Source organism: Pezoporus wallicus, unplaced genomic scaffold (genome assembly GCF_028554395.1).
Source record: "Pezoporus wallicus isolate ANWC-B61680 ecotype Strahan unplaced genomic scaffold, APGP_CSIRO_Pwel_v1 contig_13283, whole genome shotgun sequence".
Lineage (NCBI taxonomy): Eukaryota > Metazoa > Chordata > Aves > Psittaciformes > Psittacidae > Pezoporus > Pezoporus wallicus.
In genome coordinates this window covers 302297-325866 of record NW_026638878.1, presented here as the reverse complement: position 1 = coordinate 325866, position 23570 = coordinate 302297, and the positions used below count along the sequence as shown (strand labels likewise).

Genomic DNA, 23570 nt, shown 5'->3' with positions numbered 1-23570 from the left:
TATTAGTGACCATCGGAGCATGGTGATACCATCTCCCTCTTGCGTTCAGTGGGATGAGTCTGCACGTCCTCTGTGAGTTTCATTTAAGGCTACGGGAGTTTATAACCCCCCACGGGAGAGCTCTGCACGTCCACACCGCAGTGCAGCAGAGAGGAGAGAAACCAGCCCCCTCCAACATGCAGGAGCACCCAACCTCTGCTGCCGGCCAGAGGGGAAGGCAGGGGCTGGGATGGGCTGGCCAACAGCTGGATGCAAAGCAAGGCAGGCACAAAGCAAGGTCTCCTGCTTGTGTCACCATATTCAGGTGACAATCTGGCATGGGGAACGCCAATGCACGTGTGGCACGGCTGTGATTGGAGCTGCGGTCACCTGCCATTTGGAAGATGCTGTTTGAAGCACCACGCACAGCCGCGCTAGCCCATCTTCCAGCAAGATTAATCCATGCTGGAAGTGGCGCAGAGAAGGGCTGTTAGCACTGTGGGGAGAATGGAAAGCCTGTCTTACAAGGTGAGACTGAAAGCACTTGCCTTGTTTAGCCCAGCGAAGGGAAGGAAAAGCAGGGATATGATTACTCTCCATAAATATATCAAGCAAGTAAATACCAGGTACAGAAAGGAACCATTTAAGCGAAGAGACTGCGCTGGCACAAGAACAAATAGGTTTAAACTGGCTAATATAGGCTGGAAATTAGGAAACAGTCTTTGACCATGAGAGTTGTGAGCCAGTTTTCAGCCATGTGAAGCAGAGGAGGAAAAATACCTCCTTGCTTTCCAAATGCAGCTGCACCAGCGTGTGAAGGAAGCAGAGGCAACTGCAGGGGCCATGAAGTGGGATCCAGCAGGGTCCTGCCTGCTCCAGGCTCCTTCCAGAGCACACTGGGTGCATCATGTGCTGCTGGTGTCCCCCCCGAGGTCCCAGTTTCCTATGGGAAGGAGCATTGTTCCTGCAGGCAGGGACGAGTGACACCAGTCTCCCTCTGCTTAGGGGCTGGCAGGTACCTAGCACTTGGGACAGCCTCCCCCAAAGTGGAAGGGATGATGAGCCAGCATCAGCCACCAGAAGGGAAGGAGCTGAAGCATCCCCTGACCTGAGCAGGGCAGCTCACAGCACCCGGATTTGGGCTGGTGACCTGCTGCTGTCACTGCTGTGTCTGGGTTTCCTCTGGAAGTGGCACACAGCTGGGCTACCAGCTCCAGATTTTACCTCCTGCATGAAATTATTCCCAATTCCCTGCATATTCCAGGGCCTGCCTAAAGGATGGGTGAAGAATGTGCTGATGAGGGCTCTAATCAATTTTGAGAGCAGGTAATTTCTCAGCTAGAGATCATCTCCAAACAGGAAATCAGATTCAGGAGATAGCTGCTTCATGCAGCACATCATGGTGGACTAGAGCAAAGCTTGTTGTAATCATAAGCAGAGCTGGAATAAGGAGATCATTACTAACACTATGCATTAATTACCTTACAATCCTCCTACCAGGTGGGTTTTCTTATCTCACTTATCAGGGTGTTAATGGGATAAGAATAATTCTAGACCCAATCCTGGCATCTGTGCAGGGTTTTTGGACCCCATATCTCGTTCCTGCAAGCAGAGGAAAGCCATTCCCTGCCTTCAGCATGGTTTTGAGTCTGGCACCGTGCCTGGGATCATAGTAAGACACAAAAGCATCTGATGGAAGCCACCACTGGATGGAGCCTCAAAGGTCATAACAGTGCCCGGCTCTGGTACAGATGGTGTTCACTGATGAGAAACGCCAGGCGTGAAAGCATCAGGAGGTGCATCAGTGCTGCAGCATGAGGTAGAGAGGAATGCTGCTGCAGAGCACACTGCCCTGAGCGCGCTGCCTGCACTCTGCCTGCTCCTGCCCAGTGATGTGCAGCGCCGAGCACCCCTGCCAGATGCGGGTGCTGCACCCAGCCATAGCCCACAGCCAGGGGTACATTCCCACACAGCAGGCTGGGATGCTCTACAAACCCTCACTGAACGCACTGTGTCATTCCAGCAAGACAGAGAGAACGTAACCCCGTGGAGAGAATCCCAGTTTTGATTAAAACCCACAGACCTGCAAACCTCAGCTCTTGCTTGCATAAGGATGAGGATAATATTGACAGGAGAAAACAGGAACATCTGATGATACCTGGCAGGGTGTCAGTTTTGGGAAGGGGGCTTGCAGCTTGGCTTGTGCAAGGGAGCCCAGTGCCTTTCTCCAGGGTAGGATCCAGGATGCTGAGCCCTTGGGCCCTCATCTCCCCCCAACCCTGGGAGGGGCTAATGCAGACCCAGCCAGGGGGATAAGTTTAGATCTGGAAGAGAACAATGCACAGCTCAATCATCTTGCAAACTTCGCTGTTTGAGCATGGGGCGCAGTAGGGAGCAAAGAATGGGGCTTCCTCCCCTGCAGAGCTGGCAGCTTGGGCCCATAATCTCCAGGCAGAGTTTCTAGCATGGTTGCTGAATGCTCCAAGCACCAAGGAAGAAGCACACGGCTCCCTCAGCCGCTACTGAGATGTCATATGGGCAAAATCTTCCTTAGAAAGCCCCTCTGGCAAGTTGCGGGCTGCTGGAGGTGCTGTGGGATCCAGTGTGCCCTGACTACAGCAGGACTGGGGTTCACTGGGAAGGTGATAGCCTGCCCCAACCGCAGAATCACTGAATCCATGAGGTTGGAAAAGACCTTTAAGATGATCGAGTCCAACTGTTCCCCAGCACCGCCAAGGCCAGCACTAACCCATGGCAGAGGGCCTCATGTACACAGTGTGTGAACACTTGCAGGGACGGTGACTGCAGCCCTGCCCTGGGCAGCCTGTTCCAATGCCTGAGCACCCTCTGGGGCAGGAATTGTTCCTCAGCTCCATCTAAACCTGCCCTGGTGCAGCTTGAGGCCGTTTCCTTTTGTCCCATCCCTTGTTCCTTGGGAGCAGAGACCAACACCCACCTCACTACAATCTCCTTTCAGGTAGCTGTGGGGAGCGATAATGGTCTCTGGTAGCAGAGGTGTGTTGCTTTGCGTCCTGCTTACTGGGGGCTGCCCATGCCCTGCACCGGTGCGGGCACACACAGCTGAGCCCCGACAGCTCACCACACTGACGGCTGCAACAGCAGCAAAGGCAACCATCAGTGCATTGAGCTGTCGGGGCTCAGCCGCACCTCGTGCCCAGCGCCCAGGGGAGCTCAAGGGGTGATGGACAGCCCCGGGGGGTGCCTTACGCCCCGGTGGGGTGTGCGTATGAAACAGCACCCCCGGGCTGGCTCTGCGGGCGCTCTCTCTTTAAAGCAATCCCGTCCGCGATTTGTCACCGGGGCCGGGCGCGGAGGGGAGCGGGAGGCGGGGCGGGCGGGGCGCTTCGGTAGGCAGCGGCGAGCGGAGCCTGGAGCCGCGTTGCTCGGGGCTCGGAGGCAGCCGCAAGCGCCGGGGTATGCGCTCGCCCCCGCCGCCGGAGCGGGGTGCGGGCGAACGGGCGCGGAGCAGCGCGGAGCCGAGCGGAGAGCGGCGGGGAGCGGGGCGCGGGAGCCCGGCCGAGCGGCGGAGGATGCGCCGAGCCCCGCGGAGCCGAGCCCAGCTGCAGCGCGGCGCAGCTCGCCCGGCCGCACACCGAGCCCTCGCAGGTAACGGCGGCGGGCGCGGAGCTCGGGCTTTGGGGGGGCGGGGGTCCATCCCTGGGGGAGGCACCTGCGAGACCTCGGAGCAAGGGGGACCCAGCCTCCTCTCAGCGCGGCTGGGGTGAGGAACCCCCCGTTCCCCCGGTGCGAAGGGGCTCCTTGGGGCAGGTGGGTTGGGCACCCCCGGCCAGGGGTGCTGGAGGCGCAGCCCGGAGCGATGGCAGATGCTCAGCGCCAGCCTCAAAACCGCCCCGATCGAAGCGCGGCTTTGAGGTTCGATGCATGCAGTAACCTCCGGCAGCACGCACGGCAGACGGGCAGAGCGTGGCGTGGGGCTGCCCGCTGCTGCAGGCCGGCTGCTTGCCCGCCCGGCCACCCGCTCCACGAAACCAGCCAACTTTGGGCTGGGTCTATGGGGCACCTGGCAGCCAGGGCTGTGGGGAGCTGTGTGTGTGATGGGAGCCAGTCCCTGCATTAGGATAGAGCTAGAGGCAATGAGGAGGGTGCCTGGACCTTGGCGGCTGCACCCCTTGGGACCTCAGTGATGGAGGATAGCCTAGGTTTAGCACTAAGGGGGGCTTTGATTTGATCCCAGACGTTTGATTTCCAGCTCCTCCTTCACCTGCTGATCAGCCCTGCATGCACCTCACATCTTGCTCAGCTTCCCTTGCCAAATTAGGGCAGGTTGCAGAGCTGCCACCCTGCCCGTGTCTCTGTTGAGAAACTGAGTCTCATCTCATGTTGCTGGCTTGTACAGGAGCCACACACCGCAACAGCGACCCGAGAGCCCCAGGGCTCTCCTTTTTATCTGCTGTGCTGCTAACGGAGGAGAGAGAGGTTTAATTATCCTCAAGTGTCAGTTCAAGAGAAATCTGCTGGGACACAGCTCTTGGCAGGTGCAAAATAACAGGACATTTTCATGCATGGGAGGCTGAGCTGAGAACAGTTCTGTGCTTTAATTGGCGGCTCATAGGAAGGGTTCAGATCAGGGAACAGAAAATGGGATGGAGCGGGCTCCAGCAGTGATCCTGGTGCTACGGCTGCTGTGCAAAAGGGAAGATGGATGCTGAAGGCTAACAAGTTTCTCTGGTGCATTGCTCTGGGCGCTTAGTGCAGCTCTGGGCTGGCAGCACAACCTCAAGTCGGTGCCATCCTCGATGAGGGACTGATGTTTTTGCAGCGTTGCTTCGTTTCTGCTCATATTTTCAGTTGGTTCCCAGGGGAGCCATTGCAGGACCATCAGGAGATGTACTCCAAAGCTATCTACTAGGCATGGAGGGTGGGGTGGCCTCAGGGTTTATCCAACAGCTTCTCCTCCCTCCTCCTACCAAAATCCCTTCAATGCTTTACAGAAGCTCTCAAGGTAAGCGCTGGAAGAGTTTAGATTCCCCAGCTCCATAGGGAAAAGCCTCTTCCCTCTCCAGACGGTTGTGTTGAGGGAGCTTGGCGCCCACGGAGGATGTCCCATCCTGCCAGGGCTGCAGTGCTGGGATGCATGGTGCTGGTCCTGAGGCAGGATAGATGGATATCTGGCTGGGGTAGCTCTGGATGACGGCTCTGAGAAGGCGCTTTCTGTTCCTTGCCATAGCTAGCTGTGCCTGCAGCTCTGCAAAGGCATTTGGATGAGTGACTGCACAGAACAGACTTTTCCTCACTTGGAGGTCAAGCTGCTGTGAGATGGGCTGGACCAAGTGAGAGCAGAACCCTCTGCCTATTCACCTGCAACAAGCTTTTGATGCCACCTGTGACAGGAGCATATTTAGACTTGATGTATATCCCTCGCCTTGGCTTCGGATCAAGGCATAAGAGCTTTTGATGCATGCACACACAATAAGAGGAAAAAAAAATAATTAAACCTACAATCCTCAAAATGTTTGCAAATCCAAGAGCTTATCCTCACCCTGGAAGGCAAAATTAACCCCGGGTAGGATCAGTAAATCACAGCATCAGCTGCTTTCATCATTGAACAAGAGGCAGCTGGGAGCGCAGCTGGCACAAAGCAGAGTAGCCACAGCCATCCTTTGCAGGGGTGCTCGGGGTCGCCTGCCACAGGTTTCCTCTCTAATGCCATTAGAGAACCATTTTCCTCTAATACCACTGGGAACCAGCAGGGTTCCAGCAATGTTGGTCAGGATTTGGCCCCAGATGGGTGTGATTAAAGAAACAAGGCTGCCTGAGGTACTAAGGGCACCCACTGAATAAATCCCTTGTCAGGGCGGTTGGAGGGGCAGTGATTCAAGACCAAATGGGCTGAGCTAACGCAAGCCCCCACCCTTGTCAAAGGGGTTTAATAACTTCTTCTTCAACACTTCAGTTTTTGGTTGAACTCCCATGCTTTTAGCCTGGGGAAGAGATTTAAACCTTCTCTGCAAAGCTGAGAACATCCCATATGGAGATCAGCGCATCAATGCCAACAATAATAACCATAAAGAAGCTGCTTGTCCAGCAGCATCCTGTCACTTTAGCTGCTGTCCTTCCTCCCCTTGCCATCAAAGCCCGTCTCCAGCGAGGCCAGTCTCTGCCTTCTGCCATGCTGAAAGCAAATACAGAGCAGGCAGAAGCAGGGCTGAGGGCATCTCCCTCACCCTGTACATGTGTTGAGCCAGGCAGGAATGTGTTTGGTGGGCACAGCGAGCCCAGTGGCGAGATATGAGTGGGAGAGGACAGCACAGGTCTCATTAGAGTCATCATCAGGTCTCAGAAATCCAGTGCACAGGGAGCACTGGAGGGGTTTTTCAGTGTGCTTGCATGTGGGATGTCACCCGGGGTGGTGGCGGCAGCTCCCAAGTACTCCGGTGGTGCCGGAGGCTGGGGTCAGGCCAGTCCGTCTGGAGTTTCATGGCATTATCTCTTAAACGCCTTTAACTGCAATAGGATGGCCTGACTGATTGGATTGTGCTCTGTAATTAATTAGCTGGGGCACTGTATGGGAAGCAGCTACAGTGGGAAGAGGGGAGGGAATCTGGTGCCGAGAGCTGTTAAGCTTCAAATGGCCATTTCTCATTAAAGCAGCCGTGTGCAGCATCAGTCACCGGGCACAGGAGGTTACTTCCAGTGTTCCGGCCCTCTTCCAGTCAAGCAACTGCAGCTTTGCTGCCCGACCATTCCCCAGAGCCCCATGTTCTGCAGCCTGCTCCTATGGCAAGCCCCACTGGGAGGAGAATCGGTTCAGGCTGGGGTGTATATGGGGATGCTCAGGGGGTGCCCCTCTCCCCAGGAAGCCCTTGCTAGGGTGACAGACCCTGCATGGATGTAGGATGGTGCAGGTTGCATTCCCATGATGGTGATGGATCCTGGGCACTGCTGGCACGAGCCCTGATGCTCTTCCTTCCCTTGCCAGGGATGCTGCTCCCCACTCCTTCTGCCATGCGTTTGCTCCAGCTCCTTTGTCTGCTTTTAGCATCCATTTGTATCTTTAAACAGAAAGCATCCCTCTTAGGTTAATTGCTTCTTCCCCCCCCCGTGTTTACTGTGGGGATTAATAAGGAACTGCAGTGTAAGGGAAATCTGCAGCGGCTCCTTGTTTATTGTTTCATTTAAGCAGATGCTGCTGGGCTGGACCCAACCTGCCTGAGGCTGGGCCAGGACGGGGGAGGGAAGGACAGGATGAGCACCTGCATGCCCAGGGGATGGGCTGGGATCCATGGGGCAGGTTTCCCCAACAACATGGGATGTGACGGGAAGGATCCCAGTGGCTTTAACCATAGAGGAGGTGGCCTTCCGGGGCAAGCTGTTGTGGGACAAGGGGTGTCCCCTGCCAGCCCTGGGTGATGGTGCCTGGGGAGGGCTGCAGCCTCCCCCCTCTCCTGCTAGGTGAGATGAAAAACAAAGCACACACAAAAGGCATGTGCCAGCTCAGCTTAACCCACAGAGGAAAACCACGTCATTTAAAAGAGAAAAGCTTTTAAAAATAGACGTTTTGAGCAGAGAATGCCACTCAGGAGAGTCAATGAGCTCTGTTTCAAGAGTTGGGAAACAGAACCTTGCAAAAGGAAGCCTCTCATTTTCCAGCTTTCCAAGTGCGGCTCCTGGAGCTCTGTGCTTTCCCAGCTGGCCGTGCCGGATCCAGCCTGGCTGCGCGATGGTTGCTGGGAATGGAGAATTCACCACCTTGGTGAAGCCAGAATCCGTGTTCCATCTCACCTTGGTTTCCCACTCGTTGGCGGGGCTGAAGGGGAAGTGGTGAGCCCCAGGGAGCATCCCTGATTTGGGATCTTTGGTTATAATTGGCCAAGGAGCCTTCTTATTTGCTTTGGCTCTGACTAATGAGGCACGTCTCCCTTCCACAACGTGTCACAAGCAATGAATGTCTCCGGAGCTGCTGGGCTGCAAGGGCACCCCTGTGCTCCTGCCTGGGCTCGTCCTCCTTCACCTCACCCTATGCTGCCAGCTCGTGCCCCAGCCAGGGGGGGCACGTGGCCAGTGGTGAAGCAGCGTGCAAGGGAAGATCAAAGAATCATAAAATAGTTAGGATTCCTATGGAAGACCTCTTTCCCCCATAAAAATATGTGCTTTTATTGGAAGATTTGCAGGAACTTGTCTCCTTTGGTGGGGAGAAAACCAGATGGTCTCCAATAGGAAAATCTAAGTGGATCCATGCTTTTCAAGTCATTCCTCATGGGCAGGCAAAATTCTGACTTAATCAGAAGTGCTCTGCTCGCTGAGACTAAATTCCCTTTCCCTCCTCATCCTGCCTTGGTCAGGCTGTGGGGTGCAGTGACAGGGGCTGGAGCAGCCGTTCCGGGATCCTAGCATCCTAGTGTGTGGTCAGAGTGTCTGGTGCTCATATAGGCAAAGAGAAGGGTCATGGACATGCTGGAGGCTGCCACCCTGGGGCAGGGATGCTCAGCCACATCTGACCATGAAGGAAGGGGCTGGATGCTGCTTTATTTGAGGGTGCAGATGCCTTTGTGTTTGTCACCTCTTGTGGGGTGACACTAACTTTTGCTAAAGCTTCATTAAGGACTACTCAAGGCTTCTATTCACCGATAGGAAGCACCAAGTATTAACAGTGCTTCCCTTTGTATTCTTGATGCTTTCTCTTTAATCCTTGCTCTTCCTGGCTCTTCACTGTTAGCTTTTGTTTTCTCCTCAATAGCTTGTCTAATAAATGTCCTTATCTGGGGCACAAATCTACTTCATGTCTCAATTCTACTTGGCCAGGGCTGGTAATAAAAGCAAGGCAGCATCCTTTGAAAAGGGGCTCTGTCACCAGCAGCCGTGGGTGCTGCTGCTCCACTTCCCATTCCTGTCCCCAGAGCAGATAAAGACAAGGGGAAGATGCGTGGCTGGGAAGCAAAAGAGGCATCTGCCTGATAAATTGGGTGTCTAAGGAGTGCCGGCAGCAGTCAGTGCTCCAGGGATCGGGGCAGCTCGGCCCCAGTTGGTAATTAAAGAAGATGTGCTGGAGGCCTTGGATCCTTCTGAATTCCAGCAGATTAGAGGGGAAAAACAGTGGTGAAGGGTGACGGCTTGACAGGGAAGATCACAAGTATTTCTTTTAGCTTGAAGGAGCTTCTCATCTCTGGTCAAATAAAGCAGTTGCCTCCCAGTCTACATCTGTCCTTGAAAGGCTTTAACTGGGAGGTGTTGGGGTGGGTTTTTGTGTCAGCCTGTAGGTCTGTGAATGGAAGTAATAAGGTGGCTCAGTATTTCATAGCATCATAGAATGGTAGAATGGTTTGGGTTGAAGGGACCTTAAAGCTCATCCAGCTCCAACCCCTGCCACAGGCAGGGACCCCTTCCACTAGAGCAGGTTGCTCCAAGCCCCTGTGTCCAACCTGGCCTTGAACACTGCCAGGGATGGGGCAGCCACAGCTTCTCTGGGCACCCTGTGCCAGCGCCTCAGCACCCTCACAGGGAAGAGCTTCTGCCTAAGAGCTCATCTCAGTCTCCCCTCTGGCAGGTTCAAGCCATTCCCCTTGGCCTGTCCCTACAGGCCCTTGTCCCAAGCCCCTCTCCAGGTTTCCTGCAGCCCCTTCAGGCACTGGAGCTGCTCTGAGGTCTCCCCTTCAGGAGCCTTCTCTTGTCCAGGCTGCCCCAGCCCAGCTCTCTCAGCCTGGCTCCAGAGCAGAGCTGCTCCAGCCCTCGCAGCATCTCCGTGGCCTCCTCTGGATTTGCTCCAGCAGCTCCACTTCCCTCTTGTGTTCATCTGAGGGCAGCATGTTGCCCGGCTGTTCAAGCCCACTGAGATCTGATCCTGATGCTGTCACTACAGTCACTCTTGCTTCTCACCATACTCCTGCATGAGCAGCTGAATTGGAGGGCAAACGGTGCTTTAATTAAGGCACAGCCTATTTCTGCTGGGCCAGACAGTGCTCACCTGCTGCCTTGTCAGAGCTTCCTGTGGAGCATTTCCCATGCTCAGGGACTAGGGGACTGTCAGTGGGAGTGTGCTGCCCAAGCTCCTCTTCCAAGCTCTCTGTTGTCCCATTGCTGGGATGTCTGGCTGGCTCCAGGATGTGTCCCCTCCCTGAGTTATCCATTTTATCCCCTCAGCACCTACTGTATCAAATCATTTTTGAAGACATTTTCTTTGTCTGTTTTTCCCTTACTCAGTTCTTGCATTTCAGAATGCACCCACCGTGCGTGCAGCACTCGGATGTGATCTCAGCTTTGCCCCAAATGTAATTGCTTTAGACCTGCAGCTAGTTGGTGAAAGCAATTTTCTCTACATTATGGAAGACTCCAGCTCCTCTCATCCTTCATGCAAGTGGCTCTCCCCTAGTCCTGCCTTCTCTCTGTCCCTGAGTGACGCTCAGCCATAGGCATGCGGTACCTCTGCTTTTGGGGATGATGCTCTCACTTTTCCAGGGCTGTGGGACATTGTTATCCCTATGGGGGATAACAAGCTTCTGTTTCAGGATCTGCTCATCAAGGGTGATGCTTGCTTCCCCCAAAGCTTTTCCCTTTGCCTTGCTGGGGCCATGTCTCCATGGTTGGCTGGGTGGGTGCCTGTGCCAGGCACGTGCTCATCTCAGCTCTGCAGCTCTCTCGCCCGCATGTTTAACATGCTCTTTATGTTTGCAGGACGTGTTGGGCTTGCAAAAGCATTAATAATGGAAAATAAATTGGAATCTGAGAGGAATAATCTTTAGGCATTCTCTGTAGGCCTTGTCTTGCATTGCATTCCTCAGCCATGTTGAAGGCTACAGCTGGAGGGGAATATAAATGAGGAGGGGCCCCGGGTCCCTCTGATCTGTTGTGATGCCTGTTGCTCAGTGGATCTGGCTGTAGGGAGCCTGCCCCTTTGCTGCTGTGGCTAAATCCAAGGGAGTCTGGAGAGGGTGGAAGTGATGAGGTGCTGCTGAACCTTTGCAGAGGGCTTCTGGTCCTGAGTCAAAGAAGGTCAGGGCACACTAGGGCTTCTGAGGTTCTGTGCCCTGCTTGGGGGCTGTGGTTGCATCCTGACATGGGGCAGCATCCTGGATTTGGTTGCATCCTGGCAGCTGTGATGTGTGCTTTGGTTCTGCACCAACCTGTCCTGGGGAGCCAGGACCTTGTGTCAGTGACCCGCTCTGCAGAAGGGGTTTAGGTTGCAGGTACATGCACATTAACATGCTCCATGCTTGTCCCAGCTGTAGCGTTCCCTGTGCTGAGACCCTGTAAGATGCTGGTCCTTTAAATGGAGAGAAACCCAGATGTCTCCAGCTCAAACACTACTGATAGGACAAGGGGTAACAGGTTAAAACTTAATCAGAGGACGTTTAGAGTGGATATAAGAAGGAAGTTCTTTACTGTGAGGGTGCTGAGGCACTGGAATGGGTTGCCCAAGGAAGCTGTGAATGCTCCATCCTTGGGGGTGTTCAAGGCCAGGTTGCATAGAGCCTTGGGTGACACGGTTTAGTGTGAGGTGTCCCTGCCCATGGCAGGGGGTTGGAACTGGATGATCTTAAGGTCCTTCCCAACCCTAAATATTCTATGATTCTATGAACTAAAACTTTCTTCCTGCTTCTAAGGGATTGGGCTTGGTGTGGTGAGGGGAAGGCTGAGATTTGCTCCCACGGTATGGGTGCCTATTGCCAGGACAGCCTGGCATGGTATGTACCATGTCCTCCCAGCTTGGACCTTTGTCAATGTCTAGATGAGGAGCTGAAGGACTGGGTAGGGAGGATTCATGAGAGCTGAAACCTGCTGCCATCTTCATGTGAACATGTTGAGTGCTTGTGCAGCTGGATGATGCCGGTGGCTTTCAGGTCCCATTGAAACCGGAGTCAGGGCTGTCTGGCAGCTCCAAGATGCTCCATACCTGCCTAAAGTGTGACTTCTTGCAGCAAGATCCTCCCAGTCCCATTGTTATGTGCTGTCTGAATGGTGTCAAGCTCTGAATTAGCTCAGGCAATTTACTTCATAAAGCAACACAGTAAATATGTCAGCACTCAGTGCATGTTTTTAATATAATATTTCAGATTGTTTTGAAAGAAGCCAAGATCCTGCTTTCCCTCTTCATTAGGAACGTTTTATGTGGAAAGGATGAACAATAGAGTTTGCCAGAGAGCAAGCTTTCCCAAGTATTTGTTGCTGCTGAGAAATAGGCTGCTTTTTACAGCAAACCCCTCAATGCAGAACTATCAGGGCAATTAAGCAGCACGTAAGCTGCCAAGGAGGGCTGTAGGATTGGCTTTGCTGGCGATGTTGGAAGCCAGGCTTGACCGTAACCATCAGGCATGCTTTAGGCACAGTGAATACCCATTCCTAAAGCGGGAATGGGTAAATGACCCTCCAGAAGCTCCTGGCCACCCGGGGCTTTCAGAAATACAATCTGAGCTGCTCTGGCACGGCACTTCCAGGCTGTGTGTTGTGAATCTTGTGATGTTTCAGCCCAGAAATGATGGCTTTGGCTTTTAACTCACTTCTCAGCAGGACCAGGGTGGGTTCTGTCCCGGGCTCCAGCTGGGAAACTTGGTTTCCTGCCATGGAAAGGGTAAGACCTTCTTCCTGGCTGGTTGTGATGTTCTGTTCTGGCTGGCGCTACTCAAAGTGAAAACCCCCAAATGCCACTGCAGAGCTTTCATCAGGGGAAGCGGGCTCCTGTCTGCTCTCCGAAGAGCTTCCCTTTCATCACAAGTTGCAGGAAACTTTCAGGGAGCTCCAAACTTTTCTCTTTAATGAGGACAAACCTGGAGGGATGGCGGGAGGGAGCCGTTCCCCAAAGCCCTGCTCTCCTTCCAGCAGGCCTGTGGCCCTGCCGAGGTGGGCTGAGATGAATTCCTTAGAAACCAGGCAACCTGGACCCTGGAGCCTTCCCATCATGGAAAAGCCTGTCTGACCCGCAACCTCACTAGTTGGGATGGGTAGCACCTAGGTGCTGAAGAGGGATTTAGGCAAAGAGGGGGATCTCACTGCTAGGATTAGCCCAGCAGAAATGCTCCAGAGAGGAGAGTGTGTGGATGCTGTGGGATGCAGGCTGGGCAGGGATGCGGCACCGTCCCTTCTTGCACCCAGGACAGGCAGGATGTGATTTTTCTTCACCTCCCTGTAATCCTGCTGCTCAGATAGTCTTTCTGAAGATCTATTTTTTCCCCCCACTCCTAAATGGAGTATTTAAGCTTATTCTTTTGTTTCTGTGAAAGAGGCAGTAAATCCTTTATCCTGCCTGCCTATTTCTGTGTGCTTATTTTCTCATTGTGCTCCAGCTTGTCAGCTGTGTCAAAGCCTGGAAACCTTGGCCTCTGTTGGACTCCAGACTTGGATTTCTCTGTATTTAACAACACAGGCTCCCTTGGACTAACAGTTCTTTTTAATCCCCTTGGTGGTGTCTGGTTTTTTACCTTTGCAAAAAGACCTGGTTAAAAAAAGCCCTGACAAAAGGGAGCAAGCAGAGAGGTAATGGTCTGTTGGGCTCATCCCGGCACAGCCTGCCAGCACCGGCAAGGAGTCACAGCCAGGGCATCCTCCTACCCACCCCATGCTTCTAGGGTACCAGGGCTGCCCCAGGGAATGGGAACCACCTTACAAGGGAGCTTAGCTTGTGTTCTGCGGGTGCCTAATGCTCAGGCAGGGGACCCGATGAGCTCAAAGGCAGGATTTTGGCATGCATGGGGATTACATGGGAGCAGGCAGATGGCTCCCATATCCGGGGCCATGTGCCAGCTCCGGCTGTGGTGCCCGCTCCTGGGAACAAGTGTGGGGAGTCTCCCTGGGGGGAATCTGACAGTCAGATATCCATCCCTCCATCATCCCTCCATCATCCCTCCATCATCCCTCCATCATCCCTCCATCATCCCTCCATCATCCCTCCATCATCCCTCCATCATCCCTCCATCATCCCTCCATCATCCCTCCATCATCCCTCCATCATCCCTCCATCATCCCTCCATCATCCCTCCATCATCCCTCCATCATCCCTCCATCATCCCTCCATCATCCCTCCATCATCCCTCCATCATCCCTCCATCATCCCTCCATCATCCCTCCATCCCTCCCCATGGCTGGAGAAAGGGATACCAGGCTGTGGTGCTTGTGCCCACAGATGGGAATTGGGATGCTCCAGCCCACTGTGTGCCCCCATGGGGGTGGCAGAGGCCTCAGGCCCTGTGGTTCCCCTGGGTGAGCCTCTCCCGCTTTGTCCCACAGCCGGGCTGGTGCTCCATGAAGGCCCGTGGCAGCTTCCCACGCCAGGCAGCGCGGTGTTTGTGCGAGAACAAAGGGATAAACAATGGAAACTGTGATTAATTAGTGCAGCTAATTAGCAGCGTGCTTGGCCTGGGCTTGAGCTCGGGAAGGAGCCAAGATCAGAGGAAAAGCTGCCAGAGAGACTCTGGTGGGAAGCTCATTGGGGAGTGAGCTGGGGCAGCCGGGAAGGGGAAAGGATGCTTTTCCTTTGCTAGGTGCCCGTGCAGGGAGCTTGAACAGGGGAAACACCAACCACGGACCGAAGATGTGCTGCTAACACGCAGCCGTCACCACCCCATCAGCATCCTTCCATTCTCCAGTCCTGTCTGTGCTGAGACACCACTTCCCTTGGCCACAGTCAGCATCCCACCTGCACCCTGACGCTGTAGGTGCTAATTCTGAGCCCTCATTAGGGTCGGTGGAATAGGGTTCTCCCCGCTCTCCTTCCCTTACGGGGTACATATTCTTTGCTCTCCATTTGAAAATTAGCACAAGGACCACGATCAGCAAACAAATTTGCAGCAGGCACATGGCGGGCTCAGAGATTTGGAGGAATCCTTGGCAAATATTTGCCAGGCTCCTCCATGAACCTCGTGAATACTCCTCATGACCGAGAGATGCTGAGCAGGACTGGCACCTTGGGACGGGATGCCAGACCTCGTGTTGGGGATGGCTGCTACAGGATCCCTAAGCTAACAGCTTTTCCTTCCTTCCCTCCCTCCCTCCCTCCCTCCTCCTCCCTGCCCTCTTGCAGTGCAGTGTGAGGATATCTTAAGATGTGCTACACTTGACCGCAGCCATTGCAGGATCACATCATTCCCATTAAAAGGTGGCTGTGCCTAAATATCATTTGCTCAGCAAGGTCTAAAGCGGTGCCCTTTGGAGTAATTGGGAGACACGGCCCCTTTTCTGAGGATGGGAGAGTCTATTTTGCAAGGTGCCATCACTTTACTATTAATTTGTTAAACACTGACTGCTCAAAACTGTTTGAGATGCAAAAAAGGATGCGAGCTCTGCCTTGGGGACCTCACCGTTGTATAAGAGTATTAAATCAAAACCACGCTGGAGAGGATAGTGCTGCAGGTGAAGGTGAAGCTGGGGACAAGAGGGGTGAAGGTGCCTCCTCCTCTGTCAGGAAAGGGTCTTGCTTCTGTTTCAGCATCAGAGCCAGGAGGAGCGCTTGCAGATCAGCAGGTCAAGGACCTGCCTTTCTTTGTATGTCTGAGATTGGCAGTGGGACCCCTTCGCTTGGGAGCAGGGAGCAGAGCTGCACCTCACCTCATGAGACCCTGGCTGGGCCCATTGACCTACGGGGTTCCTTCCTTTGTATGTTCTAGCTGTGTGCATCAGTGGGCAGGGGGGCTGCTTGTGCTTTCCCTCCCTCCCCACCAGTGATGCTGGGAAGCACAATAACACCCTCTGAGAACTGTTCCTGTGCCTGGCAGGAGCCTCTCAGGGGCTGATGGACCTCTTCAGGTGTTCACATCTGCTCAGGGTCCAGAGCTAAGCGGTTCCTGCCTGAATCCTCTTGCTCCCTTGATGGTGTGGAGGGGGGAAATAAGAGCAACATAAAAAACTGCAAGCTCTTCACCTTGCTAACACTGGAGTTGGACTCCCTCTGGGGCCGAGTTTGCAGGGAGGGTGATGGAGGCCCTGTGTGCTCAGCCTGATGTCTCCTGTGCCTTTGTCACCCGCAGCCCTCTGTGCCCGGGAGCCATGAGCTGCATGCAGAGCCACTGGAGCAGCCCCCCGGTGCTGCTAGGCTGCTGCTAGGAACCAGCTGCTGGGACCCAGCTTCTGCATCCCTCCCAAGGTAAGGACCCTGTCTGTCTGTCTGTGCAAAGCAAGGGGTTCTGGTGACTCCAGCGTAAGGACATGGAGCTGTTGGAGCAAGTCCAGAGGAGGGTCATGATCAGGGGCTGGAGCACCTCTGGTATGGAGCCAGGCTGAGAGAGCTGAGCTTGTTCATCCTGGAGAAGAGAAGCTGCATGGAGACCTCAGAGCAGCTGCCAGTGTCTGAAGGGGGCTACAAGGATGCTGGGGAGGGACTCTTCATCAGGGACTGGAGCGATAGGACAAGGGGTGATGGGTTCAAACTGAAACAGGGGAAATATAAGGAAGAAATTCTTTACTATGAGGGTGGTGAGACACTGGAACAGGCTACAAGTGATAGCTGGGTTATTTATTGTTGCATCTCCTGTTTTGCCCAGGTGGGCTCTGTTCCCTGGGCAGCACGCACAGCTCCCTGCCTGCTATCTGCTCCTCTCCACCTCAGTTTGAGGGGGTCAGAACTGCCCTTGTCTTGCAATTAAAGGGTGATTCTGAGGTTGGGGTAGCTCCTGATGTAACCTGCTCCCTGCAGACCGTATCCCATCTGGGAATTTGCTTGCAGTTTTAAGAGGAAGCCTGGGCTGCTGCAAGGAGCCAGGCTTGGGTGGGACCAGTGCCTTACGACTGCCTCTGCTTCCCTGGTGTACTTCCAAGGATAATTGTCTATAATTTGCCTCTTAACGATGCTCTGGAGGCTTTGCAGGCATTCGCTGCCTTTCCTCCTGCTGTAAAAGGCCTTTGGGGTATTTTGGAGGCTTCCTGCAGTGGGGGAGCAATGGGGGTGTTTGGGAAGGAGCTGAGCCCTTGTCGCAGTGAAACACCCTTGTCTGCTCTTTGCTCTTTGAGGTTAAAGAAGTAGAGTTTGGTTTGTGGAGGGTGAGCTGGGGCTGAGGCTGATGCGGGTCGAACTCCTTCCTGATAGGTGCAAGATCAGTACTCACAGCATCAGTATTCACAGCTGAGGAGCGGGATTTCGGTTTAGGGACCCAAAACTCAACTTCTGGGATTGTTTTGCATTGTGAGGCCTCTTGTTTTCAAGCTTCTCCTTGCAAACAGAGGCATCAGCTCTGTGCAGTAACATGGGAATCGCAGCTTCTCCGTGTGTGTAATCCCTGTGTAACGCAGGGGAGCTGGGCCTGGAGGAAGATGCTGTCACCAGCCTGACACAGGGTCCCGTTTCGGAGGCCTGCAAGAGGGTGTTTTAGTGAGCTAATAACATAAATCAGAGCTGAGGTCTGGCTTGTCCCAGTTCCTTCTGGGAGCTGGGATGAGCTGGGATGCAGGGGCCGGTTAGCACGGCAAAGACTGACATCCTCGGCTGTAAATATCCAGCCCTCTCTAATCCTCTTGGTAGCTCCAGCACTGCTGTTTTCCTAAGAGTTATTTGACTCTTTGCGTTGCGCTCCTCAGACAAATGGCTTTTAAATAAAACCCTCTGCTAACTCGTTAGGCCTCCTGTCCAGGTCACTTCCTGCGTGGGTGATTTATAGGGCTGCTTTTAACATTTTATTAACTTTAAATCGCTAGGGCCAGTCAATTGGAGTCTATCCCATTAGCTGCGGTGTGTGGTGGCCCAGGGCACCAGGTTCTCCTGCAGCTTCCCTCGCTTCTGGGGAGGCCGTGATGCTCTGAGAGTGACCACAGGCGAGAGATGGGAAAGAACAGGAGGAGGATTGAGATGAGGAGGAATAGATCTGGAATGGAGAAGTGAGTAGTATAAGGTTTAAAGAGATAATGGGGCTTGTGATCATATCTGGGGAGCTGTCTTATCTTCTGGCACTGGTGTTTTCTTGGCTGCATCCCCCGCAGCTCATGCTGGATGATGCAGTCATGGGAGAGGAGCATCAGGTAGCTGCTCCATACCCATCCCAGTCCTGGCAAGGGATCACAAGTAGGATGTGCCTGTATTAAACCCCTCCTGTAGCAGTGCCGACTATGGAGCCTGCCTCCTTGCCTAGTGCATGCTTTAGCTCCTGGCATTCCATCCGATCCATCCTGGGGAGCTTGGATCCAGCTCTGTCACGCAGGAGGCTGCTGGGAGCCGCTGGGGGCTGAGCGGGCTGGGAAATCCAAACGAGACAGAGCTTAGAAGTGATGTGAGGTTGCAGCAGCAGCTTTGATTATCTCTGGTTTTGTTGCTGCTCTCCCCCTGTGCCCTGCCTTTGTTCCACCCCTGCTCGGAGATGGTATTCAGTGGAGTTTTCCAGCTCTTGGTAACAGGGAAAAAAAGCTCGAACTCCTGCACAACCAGAGCTAATGAGCTCTCTCTGGAAATAAAGGTATCCTGAGGACAGCCTTGCTATACAGAGCAGGCTGCTGCGGCCACTGCCTCCGAGCAACGATCCAGCATGGGGCTTAGCAGAGCTGTCCCCTCTCATCCTTCCATTTGGCTCTGAGAAAGCCAAACCATGGTTTGCTCCTCTGGCAGGAGGGAACACGCATCCCCATGAGTCAGGACCAGTTTTAACTGGCTTGGAAAGGTTTGGTTTACACCTGGCTCCCGTTGCTGTCCCTGCACATCACCGTCACCACCGCATTCCCTAGGGTGCACAGGGTAAGGAGGTGGGCTCGCTGCAGCCCTGCGTGCCTGCAGGGGAAGCAGACCCGCAGTCCCCAAGGGCTGTTGGGGTTGTCAGGCATACGGCCAGGAGGGAATTCATCTTGCAGCAAAGCCGGCATCTGAAAGCCATCGCTTCTGATGTGTCCATGATTTGCTGAAACCTGTGTCTCCTTTGTCATATTTCTTCCTGTCTCTGCCTCAAATCCCAGAGCAAAGGCTGAGAAGTCGCTCACAGAGAGGAGCAGGGTTTGGGCATGTTTTCCTCCACCTTTAAATATTTATTCTCAGCTTTGGAGATGCACAGGCTGTGGTGTGGCAGTGTCTCCTGCATGGCAGAGGAGTGATGTGGGGTGTTTGCCTCTTCCCACGGGTGAGCTCCATCACTGGGGTGGCACATCCCCAGAGGCACCCAGCCCTGCCTGACTGTCCCTGTGCCCGGCAGCACGCAGAGCTGCTGCTGCAGCCTTTCCCTTCACCTTGGCAGCTTGTGCGGGGCTCTCAAGGTCGTGCAGGTAGCCAGAGCGATGCTCCAGCCCTGGCGCTGTAGCCTGAGCTGCTGTGCTGCGCTCAGCCGGAGCTTCGGGCCTCCCTCCCTTCCTCTTGTCTTGCTCTGATTTTCCCAGCCTCCCTGCTCGCTTGGGTACATGGATTGAATTCGGGGGGAGCAGCTCCGTGCCGTTGGGATGCATGTGCCCGGCATGCCGATGAGCAGGGCTGGTGCTGGAGAACGGTGGCTCTGTGCAGGATGTGCTGGGCACTGAGGGGCTGTGCCAGAGCATAGCCATGCTGCACGCATGGGTCTGTGGGCCCAACAGAAGGGCAGGTGAAGTCCCAGTGGGTTGCACCCACCACCCTTGGAGCATTTCCCTGGATGCTTGTTCTCACCTCTGGCTCTGCCATTGCCTGGACCAAGGCAGAGGGAATTTTGCGTCTTCCCCTTGTAGCTCAGATACGGTGGTGGTAAATTACCAGGAGAAAAGCCGGGAGCTGGTTTCTTGTGCAGCAGCTCTGCAGGGGCTGGGAGGATGCTGCCCTTCCAGGTGAGCGGGCACACTGCTTCCTCTGCCTCCAGCCCTTGTGAGCACCACGCCGCAGCTGGTACCCATCGGCATCGGGCCTTGTCCCCTGTCCCCACCAGCGGTGCCACCGCAGGGACCCAGAGTGTGTAGGCACTGGAGCAGAAAACCCTCTGCAGAGGCCCACGGTTGGGTGGCAGGTGCAGCTCTACCGGGAGATGGCTGAAACCAGCACGTCCTGAAGGCAGGAAGAGGCAGACGAGGCAGGAGCTCAGGGAGTGGGATTTGTTTTCTCTTAAGGAAGAATAAATGCGAGCAAGCTCACTGGAAAACTGAGCTGCAGTGAGCATGAAGTGATGAGGTTGGGGCCATGGCGCAGGCTCCCTGGGCTGCTCTTCCCACGCCTGCCTGCCCTCTGCCTGTACCCACCGTAAGCTGGCAGCAGGAGCAGCCCCTCTCAGCTCTCTCTGGATTTCAGACCAGAGCAGCCTCATGAGTAGTAAAAATGTCCCCAAGATAAACTACTGCTGCTCTAAGAAGTGCAATGATCTTGGACTGGTTTGTGTTGAAGGGACCTTAAAGCTCATCCAGCTCCAACCCCTGCCACGGGCAGGGACACCTTCCACTAGAGCAGCTTGCTCCAAGCCCCTGTGTCCAATCTGGCCTTGAACACTGCCAGGGATGGGGCAGCCACAGCTTCTCTGGGCACCCTGTGCCAGCGCCTCAGCACCCTCACAGGGAAGAGCTTCTGCCTAAGAGCTCATCTCAGTCTCCCCTCTGGCAGGTTAAAGCCATTCCCCTTGGCCTGTCCCTACAGGACCTTGTCCAAAGCCCCTCTCCAGGTTTCTTGTAGGTTCCCTTAATGTATTGGAAAGATGCTCTAAGGTCTTCCTTATATCCCTTATAATGATGTCTTTTCTGCTATTGCAGCAGTGGGTACTGAAGTTTGTTGGTCTTATGCCATGTCATGGCAGAGCTTTTGCATACAGGAGGGTAATGCCAGGAGGAAAAATGAATTATAGCAAGGACATCTTTTGGGGAAGAAGCTTTTGTTATAGGTTTGTTCCTGCTTGGTTGTGTCACTGGGTTAGAGCCACTGTGCCCATGCAGTGTGGTACCAGTCTCTGCCTGCCCCTTCCCTCCTGCCTGCGCCTGGCTGGTGGCTCTGAGTGATGTTTAAGGAAGGTGGAGATGTGCCATGTGTTGTGCTCCTGCCCTGCCTCCTCATGGCATCTCCTCAGGGCTCCCTGGCTCCAGCAGGAGCAGACAGTGCCACAGGTGTCTCCTGGGTGTGAAAATGGGAGGCCTGAGACTTGTAAGGAAATGTTTCTTTAAGATCCAAACTTATTCAGTCATCGGTCATTTGACCTCAGAAACCCCTGTGGCACTGCATGGGCCATGGGCAAAGCTCCCGGAGCACGCACAGGGGACGTTTGGAGCTGGATGTTGCAGTAACTTATTGGTGAATGGTTGGGATAAGTCATAGCTTATAAAAGCAGCCAGGAAAAAGATTGCTGATTAATTCTTGTGAATAAACAGTGGCGAGCAGCGTGTCTCAGTACAAGCCAGACTGACTCTTACGGTGATTCATGGATTTTTCCGTAGGAAAAAATCACTTCTGTGGGGATTGCTGGTGTGTGGGGTGCCTGCTTGCCTCCGTGAGTAATTCCCCCCTCCGAAAGCACCGGGGTGTGGAAAAATGATGAACTTCTATGTGGGAACTGCAGGGGAGACTTGAGAGGGAGGAAGGGATGTGCTTGGCTCCACCACTGCAGCCAGTGACTGTATCCTTTTGAAGAGCACCACAGGAGGTGCGGGAGTGGGAATTTCACTGCCAGAAACGCTGAAGGAGGCGAATCTTGGAGGGGAGGGGGGAAGAACGGAGCTGAGGTGTCTGAGCACGCTTGCTATGTGAGGTCAGCTGGGACCAGTGATGCTTCCCCTTGAAAAGTGCTGTAGCACTAGTGGCAAAGCAAGCACCCAAGGAGAAGTGTGTCCCCAGCATCATTCCTTCCATTTCCCCATCATTCCACTTCAGTTGGGTTTGTTTTATTTCCAGCACCTTGGCTTTGTGCTGGAAGCTGGCCAGCATGTGTGCTGCTGGGATCCATGGGTTCAGGGTGGAAGCATGTGCAGGAGGTGGTGGCTGGAGGTGTAACCTGTGTCTGTGTGATGCTGTGTGTTTAAAACAGCCAAGGTGGGATGGGGAAACGCTGGGTGAGGCACTAGGCATAGGGATGGGCAGTGCCTGTGCTGTGGAGTTGGCACTGGGGGTGGCACCGGCCCTTGCTGTGGTGCTGTTTGGTTTGGAGATAGAAGCAAACCCACCCCCCAGAAAATAGAACTACATCTCAGGAGTTCTCCTTAGCTGAAACTTGGAACTCAGTAACTCAGTTTGGCTTCTTGGTGGGGTTTTTTGACTGTTCTTGGTGACAAATGCAGGTATTGAGTTTCCCGGCACAGCAAAGGCAAGGTGGCGCAATGGTGGGAGAGGCTGGTGTAGAGATGCAGTTGGGAAGGAGGAAGAAGGAGAGGTCAGCCTGGAGGCTGGTCCAGCCCCAGGAGGTACCAGGCAGGCTGACACATCCCTTGGTGCAGTAACCACGCCATAGCAGCTTGGCTCTGCCACCCTGGTCCCCTTTCCCCGCAGTGTCTCCATGTGTTCCCAACCCAGCACCGCCTCCTCCCCATCCCTCCCTCCACCGCGATACCCATCCTGTATTCATTACAGTGCCCGTGTACTTCTCCAAGCCCAATATACTTTGAATTACTGCTCGTCTATTCCTCTTGACATCCTCATGCTCATAACTAGGAAGCCTGCATTACCCGTTTGCACATCTGTCAAGCTGCGTGTTCCTCGGCCATTTCCAGAGATACATAAAATTGCCCATGGTTATGACATTATTGACAACCCGCCCCGTCTCCTTCCCCCTCCCCAAGCCCAAATGGCTGCCTGGCTTTATGAGGATTGATATTTGGGTAGTAAATATTTTAGAGCCTCATCTGATGAGTGTGTCTGTGCAGATGAATACATTTCTGGCTAAGGACAGATGTTGGAGCTATCTCCATTGGAAATATGGGGCCTTGTCTTTCCCTCTCCTGCCTTTGCAGTATCTCTGTCATCTCTCTCCAGCCCTCCCAGTGCTGCCTGATCCCGGTGGGAGGAAAAGGAATTAGAGGGGAAAAAGCCAAGCAGAGCTGCCAGGAGGGACCAGGCAAAGCACTGCGAGGGATGTTGCATGTCAATGGCCCATCACTGCAGCATCGCGATGCTGGGCTCCCCATGTCCATCAGCAGCAGGACTGAATTTCTACCGGCAAGGAGGTTTCCTTACCCAAACCTGGCGAAACCACCAATTCCTGCTGTGCTGGACAAGCAGTTTCAGCCCCTTTGACAGAAGGAAGACAAGCAGCAGTCTGTCTGTTGTTTCCAAGGGATATGTTTTAACTTGGCTGTTCTGAAAAGCTGCTTCATCTCCCAGAGTTTCTAAACACAGTTTGATAAATGCCGGTAAAGAGGAAGCGACCCGGGAATAACATGGCCTGGGTGATCCGAACAATAATTTTATCGTGCTGAGAAAAGCAAGGAGCCCATTTTCAGCTCCTCAAAACGATTTGCTCTTTTCCTTCAATCAGCAAAAAACAAGCATTGCCTGAGTCCTTGGGAAGAGAAGCAGATGCAGCTTCTGCAGAGTGAGCCGGTCCTGGTTCGGGTTGTCACCGCGGGGCTCGGGCTACATCTGGGCTGGGAGCATCGGGATTCAGGGGGCTTTTAACGTACATCTGCACTTGGAGCTTTGCTTGTGCTGCTTAATGGAGCGGTCCTTGCACCCAGACCCAAGCCTGGGCTGGGACTCTGGTTGGAGCCCACCCAAGGCAAGACAGCCCATGGGTCCCCTCACTCCGTGCCTTCTCGTTGCCATTTTGCTGCTGTTTTTCATCCTCTGAGCC

General features: G+C 54.1%; 1 protein-coding gene across 1 annotated transcript in view; it reads left to right on the top strand.

The window, feature by feature from the left end:
• The first annotated feature begins 3391 nt into the window (after positions 1-3391).
• Positions 3392-23570, top strand: part of LINGO1 (leucine rich repeat and Ig domain containing 1) — a 150023-nt gene continuing 129844 nt past the window's right edge. The window contains exons 1-2 of the mRNA XM_057412964.1: positions 3392-3606; positions 15912-16027. The gene's annotated coding sequence lies outside the window, so the exon portion shown is untranslated. The remainder of the gene's footprint in view (positions 3607-15911; positions 16028-23570) is intronic.